Genomic DNA, 21,067 nt, shown 5'->3' with positions numbered 1-21,067 from the left:
AGCCATTTTAGTGATAAGGGAAGCACGCAACCCAACAGCTGCCCACACCCCCCTTTTGGGTTTATGTTCTTAAGCTCCAGAGAGCTTCTTTTTCTTCTTTTTACAAACTAAGTCATGCTTCCCCCACCCCCTGACATATGTTTGATGCTTCCCAGGACTCCTTGCTTCTCCAGAAACTATTCCATAGGCAAGTCTGAGGTCCACTTAAACCAAACTCTGGCAAGAGGGAGAAATCACACGTTTCCTTCAGGACATAATGCAGTGACAAAGCATGGGGATAGGTCTCCAGCAGCTGGGGCTAGAAATTGTTCATAAATGTTGCTAGGAAATTGGTGTCAGGGTAAATCCTAGGCCTCGTTTCCCCGTGTTTGAGGGTGGCAGCATGTATCACAGGGGCTTGTAAGATTCTGCCAGGAGAAAATAAACTTACTACTGTCACTTAGGAAATATATGTCCTCTTAAGAAACAAAAGAATGAAGCCATAAAATCAATAGTGATTGCTTATAGACACATGAGCTATGTATTGCTGTTAGGTGTTAGTAAAAAGATCATCTAGACCCCATCTCAAAGATACCCTGGTCATTATTTGAGATGAGGGCTATCTATCTTCAGGGGTAAGTAACCAAGAAACAGCAAATGTGGTGCTCATTTTATGCTGGGATTGCAGCTAGATGTCATGTTTGCTGTTCTTGGGTCTGTAGGACCCCGTAAGAAGGGGCTGTTTATACCACAAATGGTATGCTAAATAAATAAATAAATAAATTCAGCATACTCATGGTAAAACTGCGGCATTGATTGGGCTGAAAAAACACTCGTCTAGGAAATGCTTTTCAAGTAGGAAATGTTTTTTGTAATGTGATCCACTCAGGAATTTCAATCCAAGAATCATTTTAGGATGGCTGCCTACCGCTGAGTATATCAAATGGGCTGACTCGGGGTTTGGGTTTTGGTTTTCTAGGAGGCCGTTTTGGCACCACGTAGACATTGACCAACATTTTCAAGTAGACGATAGTCAACAGTATGGTCATGTTTAAGAGCTTGGGCTTCGCAAGCAAATAAACTTGAATTTGAAACCACAGCCTTTACTCATGAACTGGGTGCCCCTGGGATGTTATATGTAAAAGCAACAGCAGTGACATTGTATTATAAAGAAATGTTAAGCATAAATAAAATTAAAGAAAATGTACAGTAAACTCTCATGTACCCATCACCCCACTTGCCAAATTGTCAACATTTTGAGCAAGTTTTTTAACCATGTTCTCAGCAGTAGAATGAGAATAATAATTCCCATGCCCGATAGCTAGTGGGAAGCAGCCGTATAGCACAGGGAGATCAGCTCGGTGGTTTGTGACCACCCAGGGGGTGGGATAGGGAGGGTGGGAGGGCGGGAGACGCAAGAGGGAAGAGATATGGGAACATATGTATATGTATAACTGATTCACTTTGTTATAAAGCAGAAACTAACACACCATTGTAAAGCAGTTATACTCCAATGAAGATGTTAAAAATAATAATAATAATTCCCATGCCCAAGAGTTCTTGTAAGGATTATAAAAGCAATAGTATATACGACCTTTTAGCACAGAGGCTGGCATGTAATAAATGCTCCAGAAGTTTATTCAAATGTAAACCAAGAATATCCTTGGTTTAAATATACAGCCACCTATGCTGAATGGAAAGTAGGATCTTTGTGCTTTTACTGGCCTTCAGGAACTTCACAAAACATACAGGCCCTTAGCATGAAGTGATTAGATCTTATATTTAAAAAGTAAACCCCCGAGTAGTACAGGAATCTGATGCTTAGCTAACTAGGTTTCAGTCTCAGTGAACATTCTAAATGACTCTTGAAAGACAAAAACAGTTCCTTAGGGAGATGACATTGTCCTTGATAGAACAATGGGTACAATAAAACAAGAAGTTTATGGCTAGAAGATCTTACCCCGAGGAAAGAATATGCTTTTCCTTAGGTTTCAGGCCACCAGCACTAGGACTAAGAACAGTCCTGCCATTTCGTTTTGGCTGGTCTCAAAAGTCTTCATGGTAGTCAGTGAAAGCATTATTTTGGTACCAAAAATAGTTGTTGCACTCTGGTTAGAATGAGAATTTTTTTTTTTTTGCGGTCCGCAGGTCTCTCACTGTTGCGGAGCATAGGCTCCGGATGCGCAGGCTCAGCGGCCATGGCTCACGGGCCCAGCCGCTCCGCGGCATGTGGGATCTTCCCGGACCGGGGCACGAACCCGTGTCCCCTGCATCGGCAGGCGGACTCCCAACCACTGCGCCACCAGGGAAGCCCGATGTAGAAATCTTGATGCAATATTTTCATGGTTTCTTTGTACCAAATTGCAGACAATCCATGCATATATCACACCTCTTCTCTTCTCTTTGGCATCTGACCTGTTCATTCTACTTTTACTTTAAACAATGAGTCAAGGCTGTACCTGGCAGGGTGGGAGTTTACAAACAACAACAAAGTCTGATTCTTTTGGTTTTGATCCTAGCCCAGGGCCTTTTACTAAGCAAGCATTCAAAGCTGATATGTTGAATGAATGAACAAATGAATGAATGAATGAATGATATACATTTATATTGTCTATTCTGGGTTTTTTTTTCCTTCGGAAAAAGTGTTAGGCCATGCTTTGTTTTTTCCTTATGTTTGATTTATCTGCATATCTAAACAAAACCAACCTGTTCAATTAATGTATTTTCCCCTTGTTTTATAACCCACCTCTTTACTTGTTTTTATTTAAGCTGAAGCTAAACACTAAAAACTTGGGAGTATTTTATTTTATTTTTTAAAAATTTATTTTATTAAAGTAGAGTTAATTTACAATGTTGTGTTAATTTCTGCTGTACAGCAAAGTGATTCAGGTATATATATATATTTATACACACATATTCATATCTATCTATATATATATACATTCTTTTTCATATTCTTTTCCATTATGTTTTATCACAGGATATTGAATATTGTTGCCTGTGCTATACAGTAGGACCTTGTTGTTTATCCATTCTAAATATAATAGTTTACATCTCCTAACCCCAAACTCCCAATCTATCCCCCCCACCTCACCTCCCCCTTTGGGAGTATTTTATTTTAAAAAGCAACTTCAGCGTGCTCCTTTTTTTGGAAGAGTACAATTTTGATTGAAAAAGGCACAATCCAAAGTGAATGAATTTAAAAGTGTAATGGATTTTAAAGTTCTTTAAAGGGACTAGTGTAGAAAAACCCAAATAAATACTCAGGATTTAAGGATACGTTTTGGAAAACAATTCCATTTTGTAGGGTTGCTTTTCATCCTTCTTCTTGGTGTTTGCTCAGCCCACTGCAGTCACGATTACAATGTGTGAATTGCTTAGCATGAGTTAGGCACTGTGACCAATAGTCAATCCTTTACAACCATATTTTAGGGTATGTATCCTTATACTTATTTTATCCATGAATAAAAAATGAGTCTCAGAGAGACTGAGCATCTTGTCCAAGATTACACGGCTGAGAATTTGTAGAGCTAAGGTTTGTGTCCTAATCTAGCTGGCTCTGAATCCCAAACTTGAAGTTTGCTGTTGAACAGGGAGTAATTTGGGCCAGAGGAAAAAAAAAAAATTCCACCGTAGACATTCAGGTAGACTTTGATATAAGTAAAGGACTTCCGTGATCTTTAACTTTCCATTGCTTTTACCTTCTGCTGCTGAGTCAGCAGATCTTCCCATGATTGTCCATTCTCCAAAGGTAATTGGCCAATGAAAGAAAGGAAAGCAAAACCTAGGGCCTAGCATTCTTGAGATCACCTGTAATGAAAAAAGATGGGATCTTTCTTGTTAAAGCGTAGGTAAAGTTTTGCAACTATTCGGTGGGTTGGTACAACAAATAAACAATGAATATGGTACTTAATAAAAATGTAATGAGACTAGAAGGCACATTGGAGTGGTAGGAAGGGTAAATGGGAGGTAAAAAAGGAAAGAGTGAACTCTTGATTCATTTGGCAGTAAATGGGGAGGGGAAGTAATGGGTTTGGACCATCACTGGGGCGGGAAGAGATTGAAAATAATACCAAATGAAGGTTGGGGATGAAACACTCTGTCCTTCCAATTTCTGCTATAGCCTGGCCCTCATCTCTCCTCTCTCCCTTCGCCATATTAGCTGTCATCATAGTGAGGTCTGCCTTCTTAAGCCAATAGACATTCCTCATCTTAGTTGACCTCTGAGAAGCACCTGCATTACTGCCTACTGTTGCCTCCCTTTCCTTAGCTTCAGGGCACAATTCTCTTTGATTTGGGTCCTATTACTTCTTGTCTCTCTCCTTTTTTGGCTCACCTTCTACTAGCCACTAAATATTGGAGGTTCTAGGTCCTCTGCTCCTCTTATCCTAATTTCTCTCCCTGGTGATTTCATCTACTCCCAGGGTTTCATATCTCACATACACTCAGATAACTCCCAATTTTTATCTCCAGTCTTGATCTCACGACTTAACTCCAGACTCTTAAATTAGCTGTCTACTTGCCATCTTTTGAATGCCTCAAAGGTACCTCACAGTCAGCAAGCCCAAGACTGAGCTCATCATCTTTTCCTCCAGGCATGGTCCTCCGTCCAGGGTCCCTCAGTGAATAGCACCAGTGTCTGTCTAGTTGCTCAAGCAGAAGCCAGGGAACAATTCTCTCCCATAACCCTCCTATCCACCACCACGTCCTATAGATTTCATGCTCTCAAATCTATCTACTTCTCTCCATCTCCACTGCTGTCAGCCTAGTCCAAGCCACGATGATCTCTTTCCTGAACGACTGCAACATACCTTCTGACTGGTCTATTTCCATCCATACTGGTCTCCCTACGTAGTCTTTTCTCCACCCTGTGACTAGTCCACCCTGCAACTCTAGTTGACTTTTTATTTTTCAAAAGATGAATTGGGTCATATCACCTTCATGTAAAAATCCTTCAATAATTTTTCATTCTCCTTGGGATAGAACCAAAAAAATTCATCTCCTGGCCCACCAGGTGCTGTATAGTCTAGGTCAGTCGTTCTCAAATTGTAGTCTCAGCATGCATCAGCATCACACAAGTGTGTGTTTTGAAATGCAAAGTTTTGGGCCCCACCCCAAATCTCATGAATTGGAAACTCTGGGGATGGAATCCAGCAGATGGTGTTTTAACAAGTACTCCGGATGATTCTGATGTGTATACTCAGGTTTGAAAACCACTGCTCTGGAGCCTACCTACCGTTCTGGCTCTGTTTGACTTGGTGCTCTCACCATTCTAGCCTCTACAGCTTTCTTTCATTCCCCACTTTTGCACTATGTTTCTTTCTACCACAGGGCCTTTTAACAGCTTTTTCTTGAAAGCCTTTCTCTCTCCTCCTTCCCTGGTTACTATCTACTCTTCCTTCAGGTCTTAGCTCAAGAAAGCTGACAACGACTAATTCCTCCTAATACCTTATACTGCTCCTGCGTAGTGCTTAAAACAGTTGTATTTTTTTTTCATATTTGTATTGTTACTGGTTAACATCTGCCTCTCCACTAGACTGTAAACTCCAAAAGAATTGGGACAAGGTCTGTTTTTGCTTGCTATTGTCTGCAGTGTCCGGTACTAGAATAGAGCCCGTGCTCAGATGTTTGTTGAATGAATGAATACACAAATGAATGAATATTTCCTTTCAGTATCTGGATACTATTTGAGAGCACAGACAGCCTGGAATTCTCATGGTCAGCTCCCATTCCTCTCATTTTCTACAATGGGGATGCCTACCTCATGGGTTTGTTGAGACAGTTAAATGAGGTAATTCATGGGCAAAACCTAGCACCAGGCTAGGCACACAAGTCCTTGATAAATGTGACCTCTGACTATCATTATTATTACGACTCCACTGTTATTATTATCATTTCCAGTTTCCAAAATCTCCCTCAATCATAATGGTGGAGTGTAACTAAAACTAAACAGTATAGTTCTTGACAAGAATATACATTTTTTAACTATAAGATAAAAACCAATGCCTGTGCAGTGTCTCAGGTTTTTTTTTTTTTTCCTCCAACAGCTATTCATCTCCCAGAATATTTACTCCAGGAAATTCTGATTAGCCTTGTTATTAGTTTCTAATGTCATTCGTTTATTTCCTTGGCAAATAATTAAGGAGTGCCTAAATGTACCAAGCTGGGTTCTGGAGATGTGGTAGTGACCCAGAGGGGTGTGTTCCTTATAGAGTTGATAGTCTAGTGGGGAAAAAAGATATTAACAGCCCAGCAAGGAAATATTTCACCACAGTGGCCATAAATACTATGGAGAAGCACAAGGTCCCACTTCTGTGTGAACTCAGGAGGCTAAGCCGTAATGGGCAGGGGAGTTTTCATTGCTAGGCCCACCTTTGATCCTGAGGTAGAAGCGGCCTGTGCACGAACCAGGCCAACCATTTGGTGTAGGTGGTGGCCTGTGATGCAAACCAAGCAGGTGAAGTGGATGTTTCTCTCCTGTTCTGAATCACACTGGTCTCTGTATGTGTTAATTCTGTGTTGTTCTTACAAACAAGGTTTCCATGAAAACCAGCTAAAAGGGGAACAAAAGGCAAAGGCCAGCTGGGAAGCCTGCATTGTTAACGTGTTTCCCAGGTGCTTTATATGCAGACTTAGTGGTTAGGAACTATTCCTTTTTAGGCGCTCTGCCTGATTTTCCTTTGGCCGGGTCTGATTTCTTTACCTCCTCAACACCTGGGGCCAAGACTCCTTTTTGGAGCAGTTTGAAAGCCATCCTTTCTTGTTCTCTTTACTCAGTTTGGTCCAGGTCTGAATCTTTGAACAGCATCGACTATTCATTGCCATTTGACAATGCTGGGGTTGGAGGATCCAGCGTTTTCCAAAGCAGGTCTTGCTTTACCATTGGTGATCCAGTGGGCCTGTCAGCAAGACTGGTTCTAAATCATTCAGGCTCAATTAGTTTATTTCAAAGAAATACCCAGGTGTTGTTTGACCTTCAAACATATGGACTGCTGGAGTAAATGAAAGTCTCGCCTGTTCCCGTCGTGCCGAGGGAACTGGATGGGTAATTCTTTTTTGTAGTCTCTGAGTTTTGTGAAGGGGTTATTAGGTTTGGGCTCAGTGAGTTATTTACTTTAGCAATATGCTTGGCGGTGGGCTTCCTTTGCTGAGAGAACAGCCAGGTGTGAGTTGTCACCGAGTACTGCTAGAACGGTACAGAGGTATGGAGAAGAATTGGGCCACATAGGTGGGGCCTGAGCTCTGGGGCTTGAGGGAAACAGCCTTTTCCTAGCATGGGGGGTGATGACCATTCTCTCAGACTCTGACTCCTGACTTGATACGCTCAGGCTTTCTTTGGTCTTGTTCAAGAGGCCAGCCTATCCAGAATCCTCAGAGCTTTAGAAGAGCTTAGCCTAACAGCCTATGCTTTTGCGGCCTAAACAGTTTCTAAGAATTGGGGCAAGGTTGGAAAGCATTGTCCTGTGGCCGAGAGTGAGGTTTTTGGAGTTAGAAAGATGTGGTTTCAAATCACGGCCCATCCTACTTGCTAACTGTGTGACATCAGGCACGTTACTTCACTTCTCTGAGCGCAGATGTCTCAGGTATACAATGGAGCTGATAATTTTTATTTTAGCGTTTTACAAAATATGTTTAAAAAGATATTTTAATATTCATCCAACTAAAAAGAGATTTAATGGTCAAGTGCATTTGAAAAACCCTTTAGACTCTTTTCCTCTGTTTTGGATTTGATGATGCCTATTGTCAGATTAAAGTTCCTGAGAAGTTCTGAAGGAAGAAAAACCTGTTTAACTTTGTTTAATCCAAAATGTCAAAATATATTTGAGTTCATGAGCTCTTTTTCTTTTCTTTTGTAGAAAATGGGAGCAGTGTTTCATGAAATACAAATGACCTCATAGGATTGTTGTAAGAGTTAAATAAGAACTTATGAAAAATGCTTCCCATGGTGCCTGGCCCAGAGTAAGTACTCAATAGTAGCGAGTATTGTATGATTATTATTGTATGATTATTATTAATGAGGGGTTTTGGTCCCCAAAACATAAAACTCCAAATTGGATATATCTGGTTTTTAATCACAAGCCCTTTATTAGTGTTTCCCAGTTGGAAATTTACAGATTTCAGCTGTCAGTGATGGCTAATGGTTGTGATTTATTTAGTGCCTACCACGTTTCAGGGTGCATTTTAGGTACTCTAATAACCAAATCGTTGCTATATGTGATGGCCATAACTATTCAGCAAGGTAGGTTTTATGCTTTCATTTGTAAATGTCAACACTGAGGCTTGAAGATGGCGTGTGTCCAGCCCAAGGTTATGTAGAGACTCTGCTGTGGAATTGGGAATTTAGCTTGGATTTGTTTGGCCCAAAGCCCTTTATTATTCTCTGTTGGCATTCTGTAAATCTACAGGGGTCTGTGAAAGCACCAGTGATGTGAAAGAAATTTGCAGTAAGTCTAATAGAAACCAGACACTTGGCCACCATGAGGCACTGGAGGACAGTATGTTGGGAGGTCACCCTCCTGCCCTACCAAGGAGCTTTGCTTTATGGAATCCACCTTGTTGTCTCACCTGCAGTGAGTGGTTAGCCTTGCAGTGGTTGTTCCCTTGACCCAAAGCGTTCTTCCTGTGTCTCCTTCCTTGGTTATCTCTCAGTCACCCTGCAGGCATTTTACTTGCCTATCTCCCCATCAGACTGTGAGCAGGGACCAAGTCCTGGTCAGTGTTGTATCCCCAGCATGTAACACATTGTATTCTATAGTTATGTATTGATGAATGAATGCTGTCAATTCAAAACCTATATAAGAAAATAATTTATGCCTTAGAGTAATAAAGAGTGGGAAAATAAGTTTATCATTTAGTAAGTACCATTTGTTTGATATATAAGAGTCTCAAAACACTGTTTCATGGAGATTTGGGCAGTAAAAATGTTGAAAATTCCTGTGCAGAACAAGGCCTGCTACTAAACTCTAAGAAAGGCTTTTTACCACCTTGGAGATTGTTGAAAGCGGCAGCCTCTTTTTGCTGAGTACTGAGGGCGTCTATAGAACGTTGTCCAGTTCAGTAGTTTCGGAAACGCTTTTTAACAGACCCCTGTGTTGAGGGAAGGGTGGTGTTTATGATTCAGCTCAAGGAAACCAATTCACTCGAATGCCACTCAATTATCACGGTTACTGTCTGTGAAATGCCTTCTTTTACCAAGCTGTGTCCTAGGCATATTACACATCACCTCTCATTTTTATGGCATGACTCCAAAGTACTGGCTATTATTCCCATTACAAATGAGGAAGCACAGCCTGTGAGAAGCTTTGCAACTTGCCAGAGACAGCCAGCTAGAAAGCGGCGGGGCAAGGATATAAATCCAGGTCTGTCTGTGTCCGAAATACATTTTGCCCCCTTAGGACACCTTGACATCTGAGACGGGAGCTATGGGAGCTCCACTGGCAATGTGATCAGTATTGGACATTAATGAGCAAGATCCCCCTGGAACTTTGCAGCGGAAAGATGCCTAGTGACCTTAAAGCAAAAATCAAAGCAAGTGTTGCTTTAAAGCTTTGTACATCCAGCCTATTCTGGCTACTATGTCATCTTCCTCGATTTCATGAACATTTTGATGGCGATAAAAAGGGAATAGTTCTCAGTATCAGAAGGCCTGTTTCCTTGGTGTTCCTCTGCATCCATGCTTCGCCTTTGAGATCAAATCCTCCTTATGGTCCATGTCTCTCATTGTTTGAAAATACCTGGTGTCAGGCTTGCTCAAGCTCGACATTAGCTTCTTTTTTTGTATGCAGGGAGTTACCCTGATTTTAAGAGCCAGATTGACTGTCTCAAAGGTTGATGGATTATTTCCTGCAAAGATCTCCACAGATGAATCCTTTGATGCATTTTATTCTGATCTTACCTGTTTCATGGCATATCTGGCAGGAAAGGAGAAGATGGGAAATTGATTCCCTTGAGCACAGCCTCCGAGAGTGGCATGTTTTCAATCATATGTTATGGTAATATATTGATGAGATAGTTGTTTTGGTTAAAAGGAAAAACATGTTGGGGAAGCAACACTAAAGCAAAGGGCTTTAGTGTTGAATACGTGGTTGAAACATCAGCGACAGGATGATGGGAAATGAGAAAAGATAACCAGAGCTGTCAGCATTTGTGATGCTTCCTCTTCCCCCACAAATGCCACAGGCATCCTTTTCCAAACTTAAGCCCCGTGATGTTGGAATCCGGCAGCGCTGGCTGTCTGGTTGTGACCAGTGGAGGAGCTGAAGTGTGTCAAGGATCTGGCACCAGGGCACACAGTGCAAAATAAAAAGGGGGGATATTTATTCTATTTCCGTTCCATGAGGTGATCTATTCTAGTCTGACTTCTACATTCTAAAAGTATAATTGGATACTTGGGACTCCTTTTGATTTAACTGGATTTCCAGGGGCCAATTCCCGAGAGAGTGGGCATCCCCAGGGCTCTTTCCTGTAAATGAAGGGACTCATTCTTCCATCACAGGGTTTTTCAAAAGTTTGGTCTAAGGACCAGTGCGTGAGATTCACTTGGGGCACTTTTTTTTAAAATGTTCCCACCTCACACCTATATACCTACATTTCAGAGGCTGAGGCATTAGTTTCTTTTTTTCTTTTTCTCTTTTTTGTTTTTTGCATAAGTTTCTATGATTTTAACAAGCTCCTCAGATGGTTTTCTCAGAAAATTTTTAGCTTTAAAATGACCATCTGCAAGAGGCCAGGATTCAAAGGAGGCAGGAGCTGAGAGAGCCCTGGGAGATCATACAGTCAGTTAATTCCTATCATTTCACAGAGGAGGAAACTGAGGCACAGAGACGCACCAAAGTTGGTGATGGAGCTCAGGGAAACCTGAATGTAGGCTTTTCAGAGCTCTTCCAGACTCTGAGGGCAAACATCATTTCACTACACTAAAGGTGACATTCCCTTTTTCTGCGGGGAACTGGAATTGCTATATAAGGCTGTATTTTATAAGGAAAGAATGGTAACTTATTTGCCCCAGCAGTGCCATCCTCTTATAGAGTCTCAAATAGTAACATTTCAATTAACTTACTTAAAATTCCTTTGTGATTCCCCATTGTCTTGAGAGTGGGTTTCAAATGGTGGATAAGCCCGTACCTGTGATTACCACTCACATCTCCAAACATCTTCCACCCGTCCACTCTCCTCTACCTCCTTTGCATTCTACTCTCCATATATTCTCAACTATTTTCAGTTCACCAAATGAGCCATATTCCTCCTTCTGGAGGGTTAGCGCATGCTACTATTCTCTCTACACTATTTTTCCCAGAAAAGCTGTCTTCATCTTTCAATTGTCAGATGTCAGTTTGTATTTCCCCTGCCCCAGGAACCTCCCAAGTATGGGTAACAGACACTACCTGGTAACCTATACAACCCTTTTCAAATTAATTGATATTGTATTGCAGTTGTTATGGTGCTTTTCTCCTTAACTATATCTTAAGCTCTAAAGGACAGGAGTCATGTTTGGTGTTGTAGCACACATAGTAGGTAGTGCCTGATCGAAGGAGGCACTCAGTAAACTATACACGACATAAATGGTGGGATGATCTTGAGGTTCACATACCAGAGTGCTCAAGCAGATCATGTCTGCCTGGAATAGAGGATGACATTAGTCAGTGGTAGTAGGTGAGACGAGTGAGGGCAAGCTGAGCTCGATCCTGAAAGGCTTTGGTTTGAGTTGAAGATGTCAGCTCAGCCTGGACCTGGTCACTGGTAATGATTGACTGATGGGAGGTTTGTGAGGAAGATTCCATGGCAGCAGCAAGGAGCATGGGTGGGAGTGAGAAGAGGCTAGAAACCACGTGAGAATTATGATGTGGCTACAGTAGTCCAGGCTCAAGGCAATGAGTCAGGAGCAGCCTGGTGCCTGTGGGGATGATGAAAAATGAGTGAATCCCAGAAATGCTGCCGTCAAAGAATCAAGAGTACTTGGTAGAAGAGTCAAAGATCCTTTCCAGGGAGACCTTTCTTCTTTCACTGATTTGTTACTTTACTAATTCAACAAATATTGATTGAGGTATGAGGCCCTGGGACTATACCAGTGAGTAAAATAGACATGCTCCTTGCTCTCCTGTAAGTGAATGAGACAGATAACAGGTAAGTAGACAAACCAAAGAAGAGCCGCCTAATATAAACGTTTAGTAGGCAGTGAACTTCATGAGTCAAATTAAATAATTCCTGTAAAGCACTTGGCACAGTGCTTAGTATATAGTAAAAACCCAATAAGTATTATGAAGTCTGTCTCCCCCACCATTCTCTAATAAAAGTTTTAAAATTTCCTTTTATGTCTCACTCACAACTGTTTTTGAAAATTTACTTTGTTGAAGTATAGTTGATTTACAATCTTGTATTAATCTCTGCTGTACAGCAAAGTGATTCAGTTATATATAGATGTGTGATTCAGTTATATACATTTTTTTCATATTCTTTTCCATTATAGTTTATCATAGGATATTGAATATAGAATCCTGTGCTTAACAGTGGGACCTTGTTGTTTATCTATTCTTTGTATAATAGTTTGCATCTGCTAACCCCAAACTCCCAACTGATCCCTCCCTCACACCCTCTCTACCTTGGCAACCCTAGGTCTGTTCTCTCTCTCTGTGTCACTCAAAACTATTAAATGAATCATGACAATGGCTGCCATACATCAAGTACCTATTCCATAGCAAGCTCTATGTTTGTGGGCTTTGCATGTATTAACTTCTCCTTATAACCACCTTGCAAGATAGTTATGATTGTCTTCTTTTTTTCTGATAAGGAATCGGAAGCTAAAGAGAGTTAATCAATTTCCTTAAATTCCCAGAGCTAGTGAGCTGAAAACCCTAGGGGTGCCCAACTCCCAAATTCCATTCTCTTTCCATTGTCACAATGGATCTATTGCCAACCAGTGTTACAACAGTCTGCTTTATAGTGAATCTGGCAGGCTCTTCAGACCTGTCTATTCGTTCAAGTAACTGAAATACCTAGTAAGTATTAAGGAGTATATTCTACTTGTGACTCAGTTACCCACCTCCAAGTATGGCCAACTGTATGGTCCTTCCCTGCCTTCCAATGAGCATCTTTGAATTAGGAGGAAATTTCAATACAGTCATCTTGTAACTTTCAAAAAAAAAAGTGTTTATTTATTTATTTCTGTATTTTAGAAATCTTAGACTATAGAGAAAGCACCTACAATGTTGTTCAACTCAGATTCTGGGTGTTCACAGTGTTAGGATGAAGAGTCTAAGCTTTGCAGATTTGGTTGAAGTCTTTCCTTTGCCACTTACTGGACTATGCAATTGAACAGATCTCTTAAAGCACTCTCAGCTATATTTTTATTATTAATAAATGGTGAAGAAATAGGAGGGTAGTAATAGCACCTATCGAATACGATGTATCTGGGACTGAATTAATAAAAGTAAGTGAAGTGTGTTCTTAACTGGTGGCAGTTTTGCTCCCCCAGGAGATATTTAGCAATGTCTAGTGACATTTTGGTTGTCACAACTGGGGGAGTGCTACTGGCACCTAGGGAGTAGTGACTAAGGCTGATTTGAAACATCCTACAGTGCGGAGACTGTTTCCTCAGCAGAGAATTATCTAGCCAAAGTGTTAATAGTGCCGAGGTTAAGAAACGGTGTATATCGTAATATCTGTTGTGTTGCCGTAAAAAAAAAAAACAAAACCTAAAATCATCCAGGAATATGGAACACTTGGAAAATCCCTTTGGAAGCACTGAGATTATGACATACGGATGAAAATACATCTGGGGTATTGACTAAATATTTTCCTTTTCATCTAAAAATTTTGAAGTCATGAACTGGATATTTCCGTGTGTCCACTTGGGTCGTGGGGTGGTGAGGACTTTTTGTCAGCTGTTCAGGAGTTGCATAAAGCTGGGTACGCATCTGATGGCACGCTCTGTGTTTTTCATTTCAGGAGTAGTTTATCCTACACCGTTACTTGTGGAAAGGGAGGTTTATTTGTTTTTATGTAGTTCTTTTCTTTGTAACTTAAAAGCATCTTGAATTATTAAACCAGTTATTTTCCAGGCCTGCAAATGTTTTCAGCATGTGGCCCTAAGTTTCCCTGAGTCAGCACATAGCCCTGCAGCTCGGAAGACCTTAGTTTGTCAGAACCATTCCTTTGAGATGGTGGTATTTTTCTTTGCGCTTGGGATTTTCGAGGTGCTCATTCTGATACAAGAGGGCGTGTGTTGCTCCCAGACCCCCACATTCAAGGTTGTGGTGGGAATTCTACTCAGGGCTTAGGGGTATGTATCACCATTTCAGACTAGAGAGGAGAATTAAGAGGAGAAACTCAAGTGGCCATTTAATGTCTTCCCCTGATGTTAGACTCTTGCTTACTTCTAGCCAGGAGCCAAGCCATAAGGTAAATCCTCCAGCCCACATTTTACCAGTGACCATAAGAAAGTACTTTGAGTTACCACTGAAAAATTATTTTTTTTCCTGCTTTGAAGCCAAATGCTTTTATAAGAGGCAGAAAAAGAAAAAAAAAACACCGAAGTCAAATTGATGAAAACCAATCAAAATATGACCTTGTTGTGGCTGATACAGCTATCCTGGCTGGTCCCAAAATACTGATGGCATCTTCGGGCATGGTGCTCAACACTGAAGGAATTAGATTTCTGTGACAACTGCTTGGAAGCTGCAGTCTTGCACTACACATTTCCTGAGTGTATTATTGACAAAGATCAGCCCTGTTTTGTTCATTACCAGGAAGCAGCAAAGAAGGCTGAAAGGCTCTCTACAGCCAGTACAGTCTGACTTTTAAACAAATGTCCTCAAAGCTCGTGAATACATTGTGTAGGGGCCGAGGCCTTGGGGAAGGTATCTTTCATGAAAACTCCGTGGACATCTCTGCTGAAGTCACTGGCCTCTAGATGTTGGATAGCCTCCCACCTAAATCTGTTCAGTTAGTAAGCACCTAGAAATGATAGTTTGCTCTTAAGGAATAAATATGTGTTCATTCTTGATTTTTATCTTAAGCAGTATTTACTGATACAGAGCCCAGAGAAAGAAAATTTTTTCTTTATGTCAAGAAACCTGAATTCTGCGTAATGAAATCATGAGATTATACTCCGTAAAGCCTGAAAAGGACCTACCTCATCACTGGACTCAGTTTTACGGGGAGGCTCCTGAGATCCCAAGCTAATGATGGCTGAAGGGGGGATAAGAGCCCCAGCCAGAGGTCTTTCGGCTACAAAACATGTGGCAGCCGAGCCCTTACTATTCACTCTTCTCTTTGTTGTTTTCGTCCAAGACTAGACTGCCCAGCTCTTACTTCTCCTGATATTTCTCACAGTTCATTTATAACCCCTGCCCCTCCCCCCGTCTGACTTTGAAGAACCTGAATTCATTTAGGCTTTGATTAGTGGTAATTACTTACCTGTCAGACCCCAGCTGGACTGCATCACCAAAGCTGAGTCACATAGCTTTGCTTCCAGTGACTGCTTCCAAACAATTAAATCAGAGAAGCACCTGTGTAAATATGCAATATTTGGCGATAAGGAAATGATGAGGCAAGAGAAACTGAGCAGAACTGGTGAAAAATAGTGAATATTTTCCCCTGGGGGTTTTCACACATGCCTTTAAGCATCTCCATTCTCAAGAACAAGGTCAGGTTACTTTCCCACCCTTCCCATACTTTGTGGGTTTTTTTTGGAAGACATAGCTAATCTGATATCACCGGATGTGATTTGTTTGCAAACATTAAAATTGTAAGCTAATCCTCTCATATGTACACTGAAAGACAAGAAGTTGAAATAGGGTGAAGGACTAACCAGTAATTTTCTTTTCCCAAGCCAAAATGTCTATCTGAATAGATAAGCTGACAATTGAAGCTCATCTTGGACAATGATACCTGTTCTTCTTTGTATTTAGGGCTTCCGTGATGGGAGTTAAAGCTTAGGATGGTGGAAAGAGCAAGAGCTTTTGTAATCAGATAGACCAGGAGATGAATCCCAACATCACCACCTAGTAGCTGTGTGACCTTGAACGTGTTTTGAACCTTAGGTTCCAAATTTGTAAAAAGGACATAATTCCTGACCTTACGTGCCATGCCACATGTAAAGTGCCAATCTCAGTGCCTGCTCAGCAAACATTCACTCTGCCCCACTGCATAATAATAGACCAGAAAAAGACATCATCTTGGACCTGGTTGCCATTCAATAAGCCACAGTTAAACTACTGGTGATTTCTTTTTTTAACATCTTTATTGGAGTATAATTGACCTACAATGGTTTGTTACTTTTTGCTTTATAACAAAGTGAATCAGCTATACATATACATATGTCACCATATCTCCGCTCTCTTGCATCTCCCTCCCACCCTCCCTATCCCACCCCTCTAGGAGGTCACACAGCACCGAGTTGATCTCCCTGTGCTATGTGGCTGCTTTCCACTAGCTATCTATTTTATATTTGGTAGTGTATATATGTCCATGCCACTCTCTCACTTTGTCCCAGCTTACCTTTCCCCCTCCCCGTGTCCTCAAGTCCATTCTCCAGTGCATCAGCATCTTTATTCCTGTCCTGCCCCTAGGTTTTTCATGACCTTTTTTTTTTTTTTTGAGAATCCATGTGTGTTAGCATACGGTGTGTGTTACCATATGGTATTTGTTTTTCTCTTTCTGACTTACTTCACTCTGTATGACAGACTCTAGGTCCATCCACCTCACTACAAATAACTCAATTTCATTTCTTTTTATGGCTGAGTAATATTTCATTGTGTATATGTACCACATCTTCTTTATCCATTCATCTGTAGCTGGACACTTAGGTTGTTTCCATGTCCTGGCTATTGTCAATAGAGCTGCAATGAACATTGTGGTACATGAGTCTCTTTGAATTATGGTTTTCTCAGGGTATATGACCAGTAGTGGGGTTGCTGGGTTGTATGGTAGTTCTATTTTTAGTTTTTTAAGGGACCTCCATACTGTTCTCCATAGTGGCTGTATCAATTCACATTCCCACCAACAGTGCAAGAGGGTTCCCTTTCCTCCACACCCTCTCCAGCATTTATTGTTTGTAGATTTTTTGAGGATGGCCATTCTGACTGGTGAGAGGTGATACTTCATTGTAGTTTTGATTTGCAGTTCTCTAATGATTAGTGATGTTGAGCAAGCATCCTTTCATGTATTAGTTGGCAATCTGTATACCTTCTTTGGAGAAATGCCTATTTAGGTCTTCTGCCCATTTTTGGACTGGGTTGTTTATTTTTTTGATATTGAGCTGCATGAGCTGCTTATAAATTTTGGAGATTAATGCTTTGTCAGTTGCTTCATTTGCCAGTATTTTCTCCCATTCTGAGGGTTGTCTTTTTGTCTTACAGTTCCCTATGCTGTGCAAAAGCTTTTAAGTTTCATTAGGTCCTATTTGTTTATTATTGTTTTCATTTCCATTTCTCTAGGAGGTGGGTCAAAAAGGATCTTGCTGTGATTTATGTCTTAGAGTGTTCTGCCTATGTTTTCCTCTAAGACTTTGATAGTGTCTGGCTTTACATTTAGGTCTGTAATCCATTTTGAGTTTATTTTTGTGTATGGTGTTAGGGAGTGTTCTAATTTCATTCTTTTACATGTAGCTGTCCACATTTTCCTGCACCATTTATTGAAGAGGCTGTCTTTTCTCCATTGTATATTCTTGCCTCCTTTATCAAAAATAAGGTGACCATAGGTGTATTGGTTTTCCTCTGGGCTTTCTATCTTGTTCCATTGATCTATATTTCTGTTTTTGTGCCAGTACTATACTGTCTTGATTACTGTAGCTTTGTAGTATTGTCTGAAGTCCAGGAGTCTGATTCCTCCAGCTCTGTTTTTCTTTCTCAAGATTGCTTTGGCTATTCGGGGTCTTTTCGGTTTCCATACAAATTGTGAAATTTTTTGTTCTGGTTCTGTGAAAAGTGCCGTTGGTAGTTTGATAGGGATTGCATTGCATCTGTAGATTGCTTTGGGTAGTAGAGTCATTTTCGCAATGTTGATTCTTCCAATCCAAGAACATGGTCTATCTATCCATGTGTTTGTATCATCTTTAATTTCTTTCATCAGTGTCTTATAGTTTTCTGCATACAGGGTCTTTTTGTCTCCTTAGGTAGGTTTATTCCTAGGTATTTTTTTCTTTTTGTTGCAATGGTAAATGGGAGTGTTTCCTTAATTTCTCTTTCAGATTTTTCATCATTAGTTTATATGAATGCAAGAGATTTCTGTGCATTAATTATGTATCCTGCTACTTTACCAGATTCATTGATTAGCTCTAGTAGTTTTCTGGTAGTATCTTTAGGATTCTCTGTGTATAGTATCATGTCCTCTGCATACAGTGACAGCTCTACTTCTTCTTCTCCAGTTTTGATTCCTTTTATTTCTTTTTCTTCTCTGATTGCTGTGGCTAAAAATTCCAAAACTATGTTGAATAATAGTGGTGAGAATGGACAACCTTGTCTTGTTCCTGATCGTAGAGGAAATGGTTTCAGTTTTTCATCATTGAGAATGATGTTGCAAGTGGGTTTGTCATATATGGCCTTTATTATGTTGAGGTAAGTTCCCTCTATGCCTAATTTCAGGAGGGTTTTTACCATAAATGGGTGCTGAATTTTATTGAAAGCTTTTTCTGCATCTATTGAGATGATCATGTGGTTTTTATCCTTCAGTTTGTTAATACGGTGTATCACATTGATTGATTTGCGTATATTGAAGAATCCTTGCATTCCTGTGACAAACCCCACTTGATCATGGTGTATGATCCTTTTAATGTGCTGTTGGATTCTGTTAGCTAGTATTTTTCTTTTGAGGATTTTTGGATCTATGTTCATCAGTGACATTGGCCTGTAGTTTCCTTTCTTTGTGACATCTTTGTCTGATTTTGGTATCAGGGTGATGGTGGCCTTGAAGAATGAGTTTGGGAGTGTTCCTCCCTCTGCTATATTTTGGAAGAGTTTAAGAAGGATAGGTGTTAGCTCTTCTCTAAACGTTTGATAGAATTCGCCTGTGAAGCCATCTGGTCCTGGGCTTTTGTTTGTTGGAAGATTGTTAATCACAGTCTCAATTTCAATGCTTGTGATTGGTCTGTTTCTATTTCCTATTTCTTCCTGGTTCAGTCTCAGAAGGTTGTGCTTTTCTAAGAATTTGTCCATTTCTTCCAGGTTGTCCATTTTATTGGCATATAGTTGCTTATAGTAATCTCTCATGATCCTTTGTATTTCTGCAGTGTCAGCTGTTACTTTGCCTTTTTCATTTCTAATTCTATTGATTTGCGTCTTCTCCCTTTTTTTCTTAATGAGTCTGGCTAATGATTTATCTATTTTGTTTATCTTCACAAAGAACCAGCTTTTAGTTTTATTGATCCTTGCTATTGTTTCCTTCATTTCTTCTTCATTTATTTCTGATCTGATCTTCATGATTTTTTTTTCCTTCTGCTAACTTTGGAGTTTTTTTGTTCTTCTTTCTCTCATGGATTTAGGTGTAAGTTTAGGTTGTTTATTTGAGGTGTTTCTTGTTTCTCGAGGTAGGATTATATTGCTATAAACTTCCCTCTTAGAACTGCTTTTGCTGCATCCCATTGGTTTTGGGTCATCGTGTTTTCATTGTCATTTGATTCTGGGCATTTTTTGAATTTCTCAGTGATCTCTTGGTTATTTAGTAGTGTATTGTTTATCCTCCACTTATTTGTATTTTTTACAGGTTTTTTCTTGTAATTGATATCTCATCTCATGGCATTGCTGTCAGAAAAGATGCTTGATACGATTTCAGTTTTCTTAAATTTACCAAGGCTTGATACGACCCAAGATATGATCTGTCCCACAGTATGTTCCATGAGCTCTTGAGAAGAAAGTGTATTCTGTTGTTTGGGGATGGAATGTCCTATAAACATCAATTAAGTCCATCTTGTTTAATGTATCATTTAAAGCTTCTGTTTCCTTATTTATTTTCATTTTGTATGATCTGTCCATTGGTGAAAGTGGGGTGTTAAACTCCCCTACTATTATTGTGTTATTGTTGGTTTCCCCTTTTATGGCTGTTAGCATTTGCCTTACGTATTGAGGTTCTCCTATGTTGGGTGCATAAATATTTACAATTGTTATATCTTCTTCTTGGATTGATCCCTTGATCATTATGTAGTGTCCTTTTTGTCTCTTGTAATAGCCTTTATTTTAAAGTCTATTTTGTCTGATATGAGGATTGCTACTCCAGCTTTCTTTTGGTTTCCATTTGCATGGAATATCTTTTTCCATCCCCTCACTTTGTATGTGTCCCTAGGTCTGAAGTGGGTCTCTTGTAGACAGCATATATATGGGTCTCGTTTTGTATCCCATTCAGCCAGTCTGTGTCTTTTGGTTGGAGCATTTAATGCCCTTACATTTAAGGTAATTATCGATTTTTATGTTCCTGTTACCATTTTCTTAATTGTTTTGGGTTTGTTATTGTAGGTCTTTTTCTTCTCTTGTGTTTCCTGCCTAGAGAAGTTCCTTTAGCATTTGGTGTAAAGCTGGTTTGGTGGTGCTGAATTCTCTTAGGTTTTGCTTGTCTGTAAAGGTATTAATTTCTCCTTCGAATCTGAATGAGATCCTTGCTGGGTAGAGTATTCTTGGTTGTAGGTTTTTCCCTTTCATCCCTTTAAATATGTCCTGCCACTCCCTTCTGGCTTGCAGAGTTTTTGCTGAAATATCAGCTGTTAACGTTATGGGGATTCCCTTGTATGTTATTTGTTGTTTTTCCCTAGCTGCTTTTAATATTTTTTCTTTGTATTTAATTTTTGATAGTTTGATTAATATGTGTCTTGGCATGTTTCTCCTTGGATTTATCCTGTATGGGACTCTCTGTGCTTCCTGGACCTGACTATTTCCTTTCCCATATTAGGCAAGTTTTCAACTATAATCTCTTCAAATATTTTCTCAGTCCCTTTCTTTTTCTCTTCTTCTTCTGGGACCCCTATAATTCGAATGTTGGTGCATTTAATGTTGTCCCAGAGGTCTCTGAGTCTGTCCTCAATTCTTTTCATTCTTTTTTCTTTATTCCTCTCTGCAGTCGTTATTTCCACTATTTTATCTTCCAGGTCACTTATCCGTTCTTC

The 21,067-nt window shown here is 40.1% G+C and overlaps 1 protein-coding gene across 7 annotated transcripts in view; it reads left to right on the top strand.

Annotated features, from left to right (window-relative positions):
- The window catches only part of ADAMTS9 (ADAM metallopeptidase with thrombospondin type 1 motif 9), an 813,664-nt gene that overhangs the window by 236,516 nt on the left and 556,081 nt on the right, over positions 1 to 21,067 (top strand). For all 7 annotated transcript variants that reach the window (XR_013830124.1, XR_013830125.1, XR_013830126.1 and 4 more), the window contains one exon: positions 7,836 to 7,938. The gene's annotated coding sequence lies outside the window, so the exon portion shown is untranslated. The remainder of the gene's footprint in view (positions 1 to 7,835; positions 7,939 to 21,067) is intronic.

Source organism: Stenella coeruleoalba (genome assembly GCF_951394435.1).
Source record: "Stenella coeruleoalba genome assembly, chromosome: 10".
Classification (NCBI taxonomy): Eukaryota; Metazoa; Chordata; class Mammalia; order Artiodactyla; family Delphinidae; genus Stenella; species Stenella coeruleoalba.
The sequence above is the reverse complement of the archived record's forward strand: the minus strand, read 5'-3'. Positions and strand labels throughout refer to the sequence as shown.